Raw genomic sequence first — 13006 nt, 5'->3', positions numbered from 1 at the left:
TGCAGTGATTTTGGAGCCCCCCAAAATAAAGTCTGATACTGTTTCCACTGTTTCCCCATCTATTTCCTATGAAGTGATGGGACCAGATGCCATGATCTTAGTTTTCTGAATGTTGAGCTTTAAGCCAACTTTTCCGGTCTCCTCTTTCACTTTCATCAAGAGGCTTTTTAGCTCCTCTTCACTTTCTGCCATAAGGGTGGTGTCATCTGCATATCTGAGGATATTGATATTTCTCCTGGCAATCTTGATTCCAGCTTGTGTTTCTTCCAGTCCAGCGTTTCTCATGATGTACTCTGCATAGAAGTTAAATAAGCAGGGTGACAATATACAACCGTGATGTACTCCTTTTCCTCTTTGGAACCAGTCTGTTGTTCCATATCCAGTTCTAACTGTTGCTTCCTGACCTGCATACAGATTTCTCAAGAGGCAGGTCAGGTGATCTGGTATTCCCATCCCTTTCAGAATTTTCCACAGTTTCTTGTGATCCACACAGTCAAAGGCTTTGGCATAGTCAATGAAGCAGAAATAGATGTTTTCCTGGAACTCTCTTGCTTTTTCCATGATCCAGCAGATGTTGGCAATTTGATTTCTGGTTCCTCTGCCTTTTCTAAAACCAGCTTGAACATCTGGAATTTCATGGTTCACATATTGCTGAAGCCTGGCTTGGAGAATTTTGAGCATTACTTTACTAGCACGTGAGATGAGTGCAATTGTGCGGCAGTTTGAGCATTCTTTGGCATTGCCTTTCTTTGGGATTGGAATGAAAACTGACCTTTTCGAGTCTTGTGGCCACTGCTGAGTTTTCCAAACTTGCTGGCATATTGAGTGCAGCACTTTCACAGCATCATCTTTCAGGATTTGAAACAGCTCAACTGGAATTCCATCACCTCCACTAGCTTTGTTCATAGTGATGCTTTCTAAGGCCCACTTGACTTCACATTCCAAGATGTCTGGCTCTAGATAAGTGATCACATCATCATGATTATCTGGGTCGTGAAGATCTGTTTTATACAGTTTTTCCATGCATTTTTGCCACCTCTTCTTAATGTCTTCTACCAATTAAAAAAAAACAAAAAACGGTACTGGCAGAAGTTCCCATCACATACCTTAGTCCTCCAGTCTAAGACTGTAGGTTTTGACCTTGTGTCTCTGGAACTGAGCCATGTGGAAAGAGGAAAAGTTGTTATACAGGATGTCATTGTAAAATGGCACGTTTTCCCTAGGGATAGTTTTGTATTTCTTATTTTAGTTTGCAGTACAGAGAGAAATCCAGAAAAATTTCTTGTTTTCTTAAGATGGTTAAATTATTCTAATGGCAGGAAATGTTCTGCATCCAATTACTGCCCTATAGGAACTCTTTGGAGACTCAGGTTCCCAACCCCTGAATTGCCAGGAGCAGAACAGGCAATACCTGCTGACAAAGCGATTTATTTATTTATTTATTGCACTTGAAAATATGTGGGTTATTTTCAAATACCTTTTGGTATTGATTTCTCACATAGTTTCACAGTAATAAGAGAGCAGGCCCTGTATGATTTCAGTACTCTTTATTTAGGCCATGAAACTTTTGCACCTTGTTTTACCTCATGTTCCAGTGTCTCCTGGTTAATAGTCTATGGGAACTTGAATAAAATTTGTATCCCACTCTTGTGTGAAAATTGTGTAAGTCTTAATTATGTTGAATTGTTTCACAATTCTTTTCAGGTCTAGTATATTCTACTTTCCTGTCCATTCTGTTAATTTTTGAGTTTAATATTGAAATTCCAACTAAAAATCTTAATGTGTCTACTTAAAAAATTGTAATATATAGTGGAACTGTCTGTAACTACTTTCAAAGCCTCATGTAAATGGGTTGTCATACTTTCGTACTTTCAAAAAATTTTAAAAAGGAAAATAAAATCACTATTGAAACTTTTCTACTTGTTAGGAGGACATATCATAGATTCCAACATACTGGTCTCCAAGGTTATAAGGTTTTGCCTTAAAAGTGTAACAGGGTGACACAGCAACCTGGGAAGGCCCGCCGCCTCTGCCGCCTCTGGTCCGCAGAACCCACCAGCTTCCTCCTCTCCACTGTGCCCAGTGCATGTTTTCCTCGCATCCCGAGGGGGAGCTCAAAGTGACCCAAATCCTCAAAATTTCCAGCAGGCTGTGGGGGAATGTATAAAAGTCAAATTAAATCGGAAGAATTTAAGGAGAAGAGAACTGTCTAGCAGCCAACAGGCACTAAAAGAAGAAATCAAAGGTAGGCCCGGATTGCAGATTTTATAGTCTGTCCCCAAACACTGACCATACCCTGGCTCCTTAGATGTTGTTACTAAAACACTGGATAAATCTTACTCACAGGGGCTTCCCTTGTGGCTCAGCTGGTAAAGAATCTGCCTGCAATGTGGGAGACCTGGGTTAGATCCCTGGCTTGGGAAGACCCCACTCAGAAGGGAAAGACTACCCACTCCAGTGTTCTGGCCTGGAGAATTCCATGGACTGTATAGACCATGGGGTCGCAGAGTCAGACACGACTGTGCGACTTTCACTACTACCACCATTCTTTCCTCAACACATGACAAAAAGTTTATTTTGTTCATAGACATTTTCATATTGTAATTATAGAAGAATATGGCACCCCACTCCAGCACTCTTGCCTGGGAAATCCCATGGACGGAGGAGCCTGGTGGGCTGCAGTCCATGGGGTCACTAAGAGTCAGACATGACTGAACGACTTCACTTTTCACTTTCATGCATTGGAGAAGGAAATGGCAACCCACTCTAGTATTCTTGCCTGGAGGATCCCAGGCAAGGGGAGCCTGGTTGGCTGCCAACTATGGGGTCGCACAGAGTCGGAAACGACTGAAGTGACTTAGCAGCATGCTATCTATTTAGATGTTAAAGGCAACAAATTAAAAAAAAAAAAAAAAAAAAGAGGCTGTAATCTATGGGGCATCACAGGACTGTTAAACACCTCCCGTCCCCTTGCCCGGCCTTGTTCTCGCGCTGCAGACGTGGACGCCCCTCGCCACGCCCCTCGCCACGCCCCTCGCCTGCAGCGATTCACCCAGCCCTCGACCCGGAAGCTCCACCTCGGATTCCGCACGGGCGCAGTTTCCTGCGGAAGGAGAAGGCCGCGAGAGAAGGTCGTTGGGCGGCCCTTGAGTTTTTTTCTCCTAGTGTAAACGTGTGCTGCGTGCTTAGCCCTCCGACCCGCCCTCGCCACACCCATCTTCAGGGGCCCGCTGGTTCTGCGAAAGTAGTATCCCAATATCCCGCCATCCACCCCAAATAAATCCAGAGGCTGCGGTTGCCGGTCGAGTATTCGAAATCGCTCTGAGGCTTGTCCTTGCCATTTGCTTTTCGGCCTTCGGCCCCAGAGACACCGCCTTTCGGGATATTTTCCTGCTTAAAACTTAACCGTTAGTACCTACGCCTGTGCCCTGGCGCGAGGGGCATTCGGGCACGCCCACCTCCACCGCCTCACCCTGTCGGCCCCTGGAGGTCGCGTCGACAGCCCTGCTCCCGAAGAAGCCGCGTCCTCTCCCTGGTCCTGGGATTCTGGAGAGCCCCCTGGCTCCCAGCCTCTCTGCCCTCGTGTCTTCTCAGGCCGATCGTTCTGCCCCACAGGCCTCCCTTCCTGGTCAGTCCCTTTTCCTCACCCCTGGGCTGGACGTGTGACACCCAGTATTTTTCTGTCACGAGTCCGTCTCGTTGGAAAAGGTGCTCTTTGATTGACTCATCGTTTCTGTAGATACGTGGGCGAGGGAGATCAGAAGAAGCAGTGACTGAAAGTGAAAGGCAAACTCAGAAGTGGAAAACAATGAGAGAACTGACGGGGTCCCCCAGGATGGCTGAGGCAAATGCAAAGGGATGGTAAAATGAAATAGAGTTAGCCCTTAAAGCAGCGGGTGGATGAAAGAATAATGGACGAAGGCGTGGGATCTCCAGGAGTTGGAGAAAAGGAGACAGGGGCCCTGCGTCTGGAGTAGGAGGGCTGACAGAGGTGATCCTAGGAGAGAAACAGGGATAGGTGTTGACTAGAAGAGAAGAGAAGGAAGTAAGCCTAGACACCTGGAGTGCCCCAGAGTGGGAGTGTAACAGGGAGAGAAGGGGTGTGACTAGAAGGCAGAGAGGGTGCAGAGTTGGAGAAAGAAAGAGACAGATGTATAGATGTTTAGGACAATTAGAAGGGTTGGGGTGGGAAGAAGAGCAGCAAGAGGAGAAACAAGTTGCCGAGGGGGGCAAGAGAGGTGTGAGGGAAGAAATAGGAGGGCAGAAACAGCATCGCACCTGAGGCAGTGGACACCAAAGCACTGTTCCACATAGGGAGGTCTTCCTGGTTTTGTGGTTGTGGCAAACGAAGGGGGAATGTTGATTCTAAGCCTGAAGCAGCCTGTTTTCCACTTGCCAGATCAACTTCCAAAAACTTATATTGTCTGAGGAAGAAGCTGGGAAGAGGAGGAAAAAAGGCAAGAAAAGAGGAATGGCTCTTTCTCAGGTAAAATCATATTCTCAGTTGATTCTCAGTCAGTCCTTCCTGAAATCCCTTCTTTGGACTTACTAATCATCTCTGACTCTGAAGTATCCTTCCTGACACTGGTACTTGCACACTCACCAGGGAACTTCCCTCAGGGCCTGTCATCTCCACTTAGATCCCATTGCTGGGGTCCAGCCCCGGTGGATCCAGGGTAATTCGAAGGGGAGATGGAGTCGGCATCCTCGTTAAGAGCTATTTAATTAGAGATATAAAGAGAGATTAGGAAAGAATAGTGTAGTAGGAAAATTAGTGGAGAAAAAGAGGCTGAATAACTTGGTTTACGTGGAAAACCAATAAAACTCCAAGACAAGGAGTTTGCACCATCTACGTAGGCCACTGGCACCCGCTTGAATAGCAGAGGGTGTCCCCCCTTGAGGTCCCTCTTGTGTGGGTCTTAGAAACCAGGGCAAGTAAGTAGACATGGTGAGCCTCCACGCTCCAGTTGGGAATTCAGCCAGAAAAGAAGAGAATGAGAAGAGACCACACAGGGGAAACCAGTCATTCCAGGAACTGGTCAAAACTTTATTTTCCAAGAAAGCTTTTTATACTTTTTTGGTTATACATAGAGATCAATGGATAATACAAGGTCATGCAGGGTCAGTCACATGAGGTCAGAAATGGATAATACAAAATCATGTGGGGTCAATCACGTGAGGTCAGCAGACCTCGCCAGGCATGTATACAGAGGTCTTAGGTGGCTTTACATCATCTTCTGGCCAGGAGGCCTGCTAACATTTTATGACCCTTTCTGATGATGATTAGTCAACCAAGAAACGTATTTTCTCCAAAGGTGATTTTCTTAAATCAGGCATCACCCTCCAAAGGCACCAGATAAAGTTGCATTTCTACAGGGCAAAGGTGCAGTGGGCTATAATCAAGAAAAGAATTTACTTAGCCTAAGGTCTAACATAATTAATATCAAGGTTAATACTTATTTCTCCTATATTCTAGTTATATTCATTAATGTGTATAAGGGGCAAGGGATATGAAGACTTAGCAGCAAATATTGGCTCAACAATGAAACCCTCCACCGATATAGTTTCTAACTAACTTGCTAATACTATACTAATAATCTTCTAACTTCTCAAGAGAATCTGTTTTTAGAAAGTTTAAAGCATCTCGTGCCTCTCACGGTTGGGAGGCTGTAAGCAATCACATGTGGCTGGATGAGCCTGCTCAGGCAGGCTAGAGAACCTGAAGAGGAGTTTGTAAGTTGAAACACTCTTGTCACACCCAGGAATTTTTATTAACTGGCGCTGTAAGTTAACTCCTTCTCCGAGAGAGGTAGTGGGGGACAGCCCCCAGTAAAGTCAGAGGTGTAGGAGAGAGCATAAAGCAGTAAAGTAGGCAGACTCTGGTTTTGGGGGTAGATGCTCGGAAACAGGGGGTCTCCCGAGGCTCGATCCTGCCTTTGCGTATGCCGAGCCTCCTTCCTCATGACCTTTGTCACAGGTGGAGTTCCTCATGCTGGCTCATGGCATCCCATCTCCCCATGACCCAGTGGCCTGGACCTTGTGTGGAGGGCACCATCCTGGGCAGGTTTGAGAAGGGCTGGTTTGAGAAGGGCTCTCAGTGCTGTTGGGCAGCAGGGATTGCCTCGGGTCCTTCTGGCTGTGCAGTCTGCTCTCTGTGAATCAGCATTAAGAAGCTGTGGGTGGAAGTCAGGTGTTAACATGCACAGTACCTGGTAAAATCTGGAAGTAGACCTAAAAAGGGAAATTTGTTCTAAGGAAATTGAAGCTAAGTGAGTGAGTCGGTGACTTCAAAATCTCAATTGGAAATGGGATGGAGAGTTCAGTATCAGGTATCATTGATAAAGGGTGTGCTATTCCATCATCTGTTTGAAACTGTGACATGAATCTAAATCTCTGAGAGCTGGAAATTCACTTTCATTGCCTTCATTCTTCAGATTTTCTCTTTTCACTGTGTTTATTCTGTGGTTTGCCAGAGATGTTTTTACTTTTGATGCAGGTGAGGTTTCCTCTTCATTGTTTAACCCATAGATTCACCATTTGTTATGGCAGCTGTCTTTTTTCCACTGGGTTTTCTTAGCATCCTTGTCATTAGATTTTAAATATATGCAAATGATTATTTCTGAACATTCTCTTCTGTTCCCTTGGTGTATAAATCCATGTTTATGCCAGTACTACACCATCTGGATGATATTGTGATATGGCTTGAAATTTTAAAAAGGTTGGCCTTCATCTTTCATCTTTGTACTTATTGAAGAATATTTTTGCAGTTTGTGGTCCCCTTGAGATTCGTTATGACTTCTGGAAAGTTTTTACTATTTCTGCAAACATTTCTATTGTATGTTTCATAATGAATTCATTAAATCTGTGGGACACTTTGAGTAACTTGGAAATACAGAGTGCTGAGATTTCCAGTCCATGACTACTAGATTTATTTGTTTATTTTGGATTTCTTTTAGAAATGGTTAAGTAGTTTTCAGTGTATGTTTCACCTCCTTGGTGAATTATTCCTAAATATTTCATCCATTTTTAGTACAATAGTAAATAAAATTGTTATGTGATTTTCTTTTAACATTGTTCATTGTGTATAGAAATGTAGCTGATTTGCACATTGACTTTTGTATCCTGCAAGTTTGCTAAAGTTGCTGTTTGATGTGGCAGGGGGTTTTTTTGTGTCTGTGTGGAATCTACAGTTTATACATAAAAGACCTTGTCCTCTAGGGAAGAAGGTAACGTTCTAATTTTTCACTTTGGGAAGCTTTGATTTCTTTTTCTTGTCTAATTGCTCTGGTTAGGGGTTTCAGTCCTCTGTTGAACAGTGATGCAGAGTGCGCGTCCTTGCCTCCTTCCCTATCTCAGAGGATAATTTTTCAGTCTTTCACCATTGAGAACAATGTTAGGTGTGCTCTTTTCATACATCATATATTTTAGTTTGAGATAGTTGTTTTGAAAACAAAACAAGACCCCCAAATGAACGGGAATGTATCAAAAGTGTGAACAGACATGAGATCTCGGGGCAGAGAGAAAAGTACAACCTTAATAGTGGTTGGAAACCTCTTGTAATGGTACATAGAGATGATAGCTTACGGTGAACAACATCAAATTCATGATCTCCAAAGAAGATATAGCTTTGGGACCAGGGACCAGGCTTGATCACTCAAGAGCTTTTGTGTAGCAGAGTTTTATTAAAGTGTGAAATGGGACAGAGAAAGCTTCTGACATAGACATCAGAAGGAGGATGGAGAATGCCCCCCCTCCCTAGTCTTAGCAAGGGAGCTATATAGTTTCTCAATTGGTTATTACAGTAAGTCAAAAGAAGGTCTCAAGGTTGTAAAGCTCTTACCAGACCCATGCCCAGAATTTACATTTCAAGATGAGAGGATTAGTCAGAAGATACTCAAGAAGGAGAAACCTGTCCTCGAGCAGGAAACATTGTTGTTATATTATCTTCAGTTCAGTGCAGTGGCTCAGTCGTGTCTGACTCTTTGTGACCCCATGGAGTGCAGCACGCCAGGCCTCCTGTCCATCACCAACTCCCGGAGTTCACTCAAACTCATGTCCATCGAGTCGGTGATGCCATCCAGCCATCTCATCCTCTGTCGACCCCTTCTCCTCCTGCCCCCAATCCCTCCCAGCATCAGAGTCTTTTCCAATGAGTCAAGTCTTTGCATGAGGTGGCCAAAGTATTGGAGTTTCACCTTTAGAATCGTTCCTTCCAAAGAACACCTAGGACTGATCTCCTTTAGAATGGACTGGTTGGATCTCCTTGAAGCCCGAGGGACTCTCAAGAGACTTCTCCAACACCACAGTTCAAAAGCATCAGTTCTTCGGCTCTCAACTTTCTTCACAATCCAACTTTCACATCCATACATGACCACTGGAAAAACCATAGCCTTGACTAGACGGACCTTTGTTGGCAAAGTAATCTCTCTGCTTAGTACAGAGTTTAAGCGGAGTTGTTTTGTTGTGTAATCATCAGCTCTGGCCTTAAAGAAAAAAGTTTGTCCTTTTCTCTTCCTTGATAATTCCAGACCACTTTCTATCCTCCTTGAGAGCCCCAGACCTCTTTCTCCTCCTCGGGTACCCCGGACTTCTCAACCTACCTAGGAATTTACTCTCTCAGATCTTTGGCCAAAGAGATGTTTGTTTGTTAAAGTCTCAGAGGAAGCTTAACCTTTCCCCAAGTCCTCAGCCTGTCCTTCAACATGTATCATGTGTTCTTTCACCTGCCCGTGGTGCTGCAGCTCCATCAGACACAAAGGCAAGGTTTGTATCCACAACACTCGCCATCTCCCTGCTGTGAGCTGGTTGTTCTTGAGTGTGAGGAGCATGAGGTGGGCTGCCTTGCCCCCCGCTTCTCTCTTTGTGGTCTTGGATCTATTGACTACTCAATTCTTAGTCCATATAGATCAGAGGTGATGCCCCAAGCGTCTAACCCCTGATCCGGTGGTGCTTTCATCACAGTTGTCATATTTGGAAGATAGAATCGGAAAATGGGAAAGTACTGGCTGCTGTTTAATTTTATCTGGCACCTCAGAACCTGTAATGAACTGTCTTAGTCCCTGTCTGCCTCTTGAGATCACTCAGCCGTTTCTGCTGTTCTCCTTTTGCTGCCGTACATGTCAGGGTGTGTGGAATAAGCTGGTGGATTGGATCTTCTGTGCCTGTTACTTAGGAAAACTGTAAGGACAGCAGTCTAACAAAGGGAATATGTGTGAATCTTTCAGGCTCTTAGCTTGGCATCTCTGGGTGGACCAAATAGTCCCATCTCAAGGTCTTAGGATATGAGACCCCCACATCTCATAATTTTCCTCTCTTGTACTGGTCTATCTGGTCTGGGAGTGTAGACTCTTCCTGAGTTTGCTTTCTCCTTAGTTTGTATAATTTTTCCTTTTAAATTTGATTTTGAAGTATGTTGCTCTAGGGTCTGAAGTCATGTCCTGTTTCTTTGGTGTGGTAATCTGGCTGTGTTTATGGGGCAGCTCGTCCTGGACTCTCTGTGGTGTGGGTTTACTGGGTAAGAGAAAATTTTTAAAGGAGAATACTTTCCCTTATTGGTTGTAATATTTTCCTGCTGCATACAGAATTACCACTTGAAGCTACTTAGTATAGTGGTCAGCATGTTCTGTGATATGAGAAAGTATCTGAAGACCTTGACCTGTACATCTTTTCCTGGCTTTGAGTGATGTCAGAGAAGCCTGCGTGAAGGGCACCGTGATAGTGGTGTTCACGTGTACTATCACCATGCCCTTTGAGCCTCACCAAGAGGTGTAGGAACTTCTCCTGACAAGGGTACTGTCCAGGTTCACACCCTCAGGGTTGTGAGGCTGTTGACTAAACTGTTGCTGATGCTGCATGCTTGTCACCTGGGTGCTCTTGATCATTCTGCCTCCACACTTAATTTTGTAGCAACTTAATGACAGAGCTTATGTAGTGGAGTGATAACTTCAGTGATGAACCATCATTTGTGTTTTTTCAAGGCATAGCTACTTTCCTTTTTTAAATATTTGTATGCATTATAAATGATTGTCTTTTATATTTGCCATTAAGTTTCTATTTTATGTTACTCTTTGTATTTTATTTGCAATATGTGGGCTGGTTGGTTAAGAAAGTGCCCTCACCCCTATGGTGGAATTGGTGATCAGTACTTTTTACAGTTCTTTATGTATTCTTGATGTTAAGCTATTATTGAATATATGCTTGGCAATTTTTTTGTATTATAGTGTACATTGTTTTTTCACTGCTGAGGATGGTTTACTGCACAATATTTGATAATTAGGATGTGTGCAATTTATCTCTTTTTATTTTGTTGTCATCAGCTTTTGGTGTTGTATCTGATAAATCATCAGTGAATCCACTGTCAAGAATAATTTTTAAGTTATCTATACGAAATTGTGGATGCTAGGTAAACTTGATAATCGTTTCACAGTATACGTATCATTTAATTTTTCTCTGTAGCTTAAACTTACACAGTATTTGTCACTGTAAAAGTTGCTTATACAACCCCCTGTATGTCACTGTTTAAAGAGTTGAGTTTAGGAAGGGAAATAATTAAAACACGTTGGATAAAAAAAAAAACAATAACGCAGTTTATCATCATTTAAAGTGTCTTGCTCTTGAAAGGCTGTGGTTAGTGACCCAATGATCACATCCCTTAAGTCCTCCATCTCAGACACCCAGGTACTAACCCTGAGTTTGTTGAACTCAGCACTATGCTAAGTTTGCTGTTTTGTAGGGTGTGAGTAGGGAATGGCCCATTTCTATCCAGGCAGAGTTTTGTATTTGTAATACAGAGACTGGTCTCATAACTGCCTGAGTTCCCAGATCCCTGCATTGCTTCAGCCTCTCTAGCAGGATCTGAGCACAACATGCTGTGAAAAACAGCTTTTATTGAGAATAAACCCTTTTAGTCTTAAGAGGAAGTATCTTGGCTTCCGACATAACTTGAAACTTTTACCTGAGCAGTGTTACAGACGGTAACTTATTGCTGTCAAGGTAACAGGCCCCGCCCCCTCCGCGGCTCGCCCCTCCCAGGAGCGGTGCGCACGGCGGCTGCTCTTCCCGCTCCTGGTCGGAAGCTCTAATACAAAAGCCCTTTCCCACAGAGCCGGAAGTTGGAGAGCGCGGCGCCGAGTTCCCCGAGCGGCGCCTCAGCTTCCTTCTAGAGTAAGTTTGCAGAGCTCGCCACCCCTCCAACCCCCACCTCCGCCCCGCTCACTCGTCCTCAGGGTGTGGGAATTCTCAGCGACCTGAAATCCCTGGCACCCGGTGCTCGGCCCCGCATAGACGCTGCCGTTGCGGCCCAGTTATCTTTTTGTTTGGGTTTTAAGTGTTGCTGAGGCGGTTTCGGCCCTCGGTCCATGTAGACACCGCCTCTGGCGACATTTTCCTGCTTAAAACCCTTTTTTATCTCTGGCCTCGCCAAGTAAAGCCCTCTCTCCCCAGTTGGAGTCGCGCCCCGCCGCGTCACCTTTTCGACCCCTGGAGGCAGAGCCCGTTGCCCCTGCTCGCGAAGAGGCTGCGCCCTCTGCCTGGTCCCGGGATTCCGGAGAGCCCGCCCGCTCCTGAGCCCCCTCTCTCCCAGCCCCTCTGTCCTCTCGTCTCCTCAGGCCGGTCCTTCTGCCCCGCAGGCCCCCCTTTCCCGTCAGCCCGTTCCTTCACCCCGCGTAGGGTAGGTGACCTGGGCCAGCCATGTGACAGCCAGTGCTGTAAAACAGAGAAGTATTAGTAAATTAGAAAGCCAGATCTCCAGGGACTGGAAAACAGCATAGGGAGCACTGCCCTGTCTCAGTGATGGGAGCGGGGAGGCAAAGGGATGAGGGACGTCAGAGGTGGAGAGTCCCTAACTGGGTTTTGGCCAGGTTTGAGTCCGGAGTTTTGTTTTCACCCGCTTGGAGTCCCGCCACATGGGTTCAAGTCTCAGTCTGAGGTGGCCGGTTTTATCATGGTGTTGGCAGAGAAAGGTAAGGAGCAGAGGAAGAAAGGGCTGGAAGGAAGCATAGCCACATGGCCTGCCAGGGAGTGGGGAGGAAGGGAGAGTCACAGCGAGAGGAGGGGAGTAATCTGGAGCGCAGAGAGGGAGCCCAAATGGGGGAAGAAAGAGGCAGACATAGGTATGGATTTTTGAAAGACTCAGGAAGGCTGGAGAGAGCATTTCGAGGGGGAACGAACTGCAGCAGCCTGGGACAGGACACGTGTGAGGGAGGAAATAGGACGGGAACAGCAGGAGAGCAGAGGGGGAGAAAGAGACACCAGACCCAGATGAAATAGGGAGCTAGGTGAACAGAGGGGTCAGCTCGATGCAGGTGTGGCCAGTTATTTGGATACAGATGATTTTTTTAGTTATACAGAGGAGGCTGAGAATTTCAAAACTCCTGTCTATAATGCTTGTGTCTTTTTTTATTAGTTGTGGCAGAAGATGACTTTCATTTGCAAACCCTGTTGAGCCTGGGGCAGTGGCTTGATTCACTGAGGTGTGAGTGACCCCCTTCCCTTGTCCTATCATAAAATAGAGGTCAGGGAAGAAGAGACCTGGGGCAAGAAATGACTGACTCTAGAGTGTCACTCTGTGGTAGCGTTTTTTTGTTTTAATGAATTTTTTTGGCTGTGCTGTGCCGTGGGCTCAGGAGTTGTGGCTCCCAGGTTCTAAAGCACAGGCTCAGTAGTTGTGCACAGGCTTAGTTGCTTGTACTTGTGGGATCTTCCTGAACCAAGGATAGAACCCATGTCCCCTGCATTGTCAGGCAGATTCTTATCCACTGTATCATTATTGGGTAGCATTTTTAAAGGAACACTTTTTAAAAAAAACGGATTCACATTTTCTCCTTTCTTTATGTATGGTGCTTTTTGTAGCTTGGAATAGGTCTTAATTCATTCAGTTTCTGTACTCATTTTTAACTTCAGAAATAAACTTTTTTAGTTTCCAGTATTCTAGTCTTATCATCCTTTTCTAAATATGATTATTCTCCACATTTTTTTAAACTTTGACACCAGATTTTTAGATTAAAAA

The sequence above is a fragment of the Capricornis sumatraensis genome, chromosome 20 (assembly GCF_032405125.1).
Source record: "Capricornis sumatraensis isolate serow.1 chromosome 20, serow.2, whole genome shotgun sequence".
NCBI lineage: Eukaryota > Metazoa > Chordata > Mammalia > Artiodactyla > Bovidae > Capricornis > Capricornis sumatraensis.
This window is presented reverse-complemented; position numbering follows the sequence as displayed.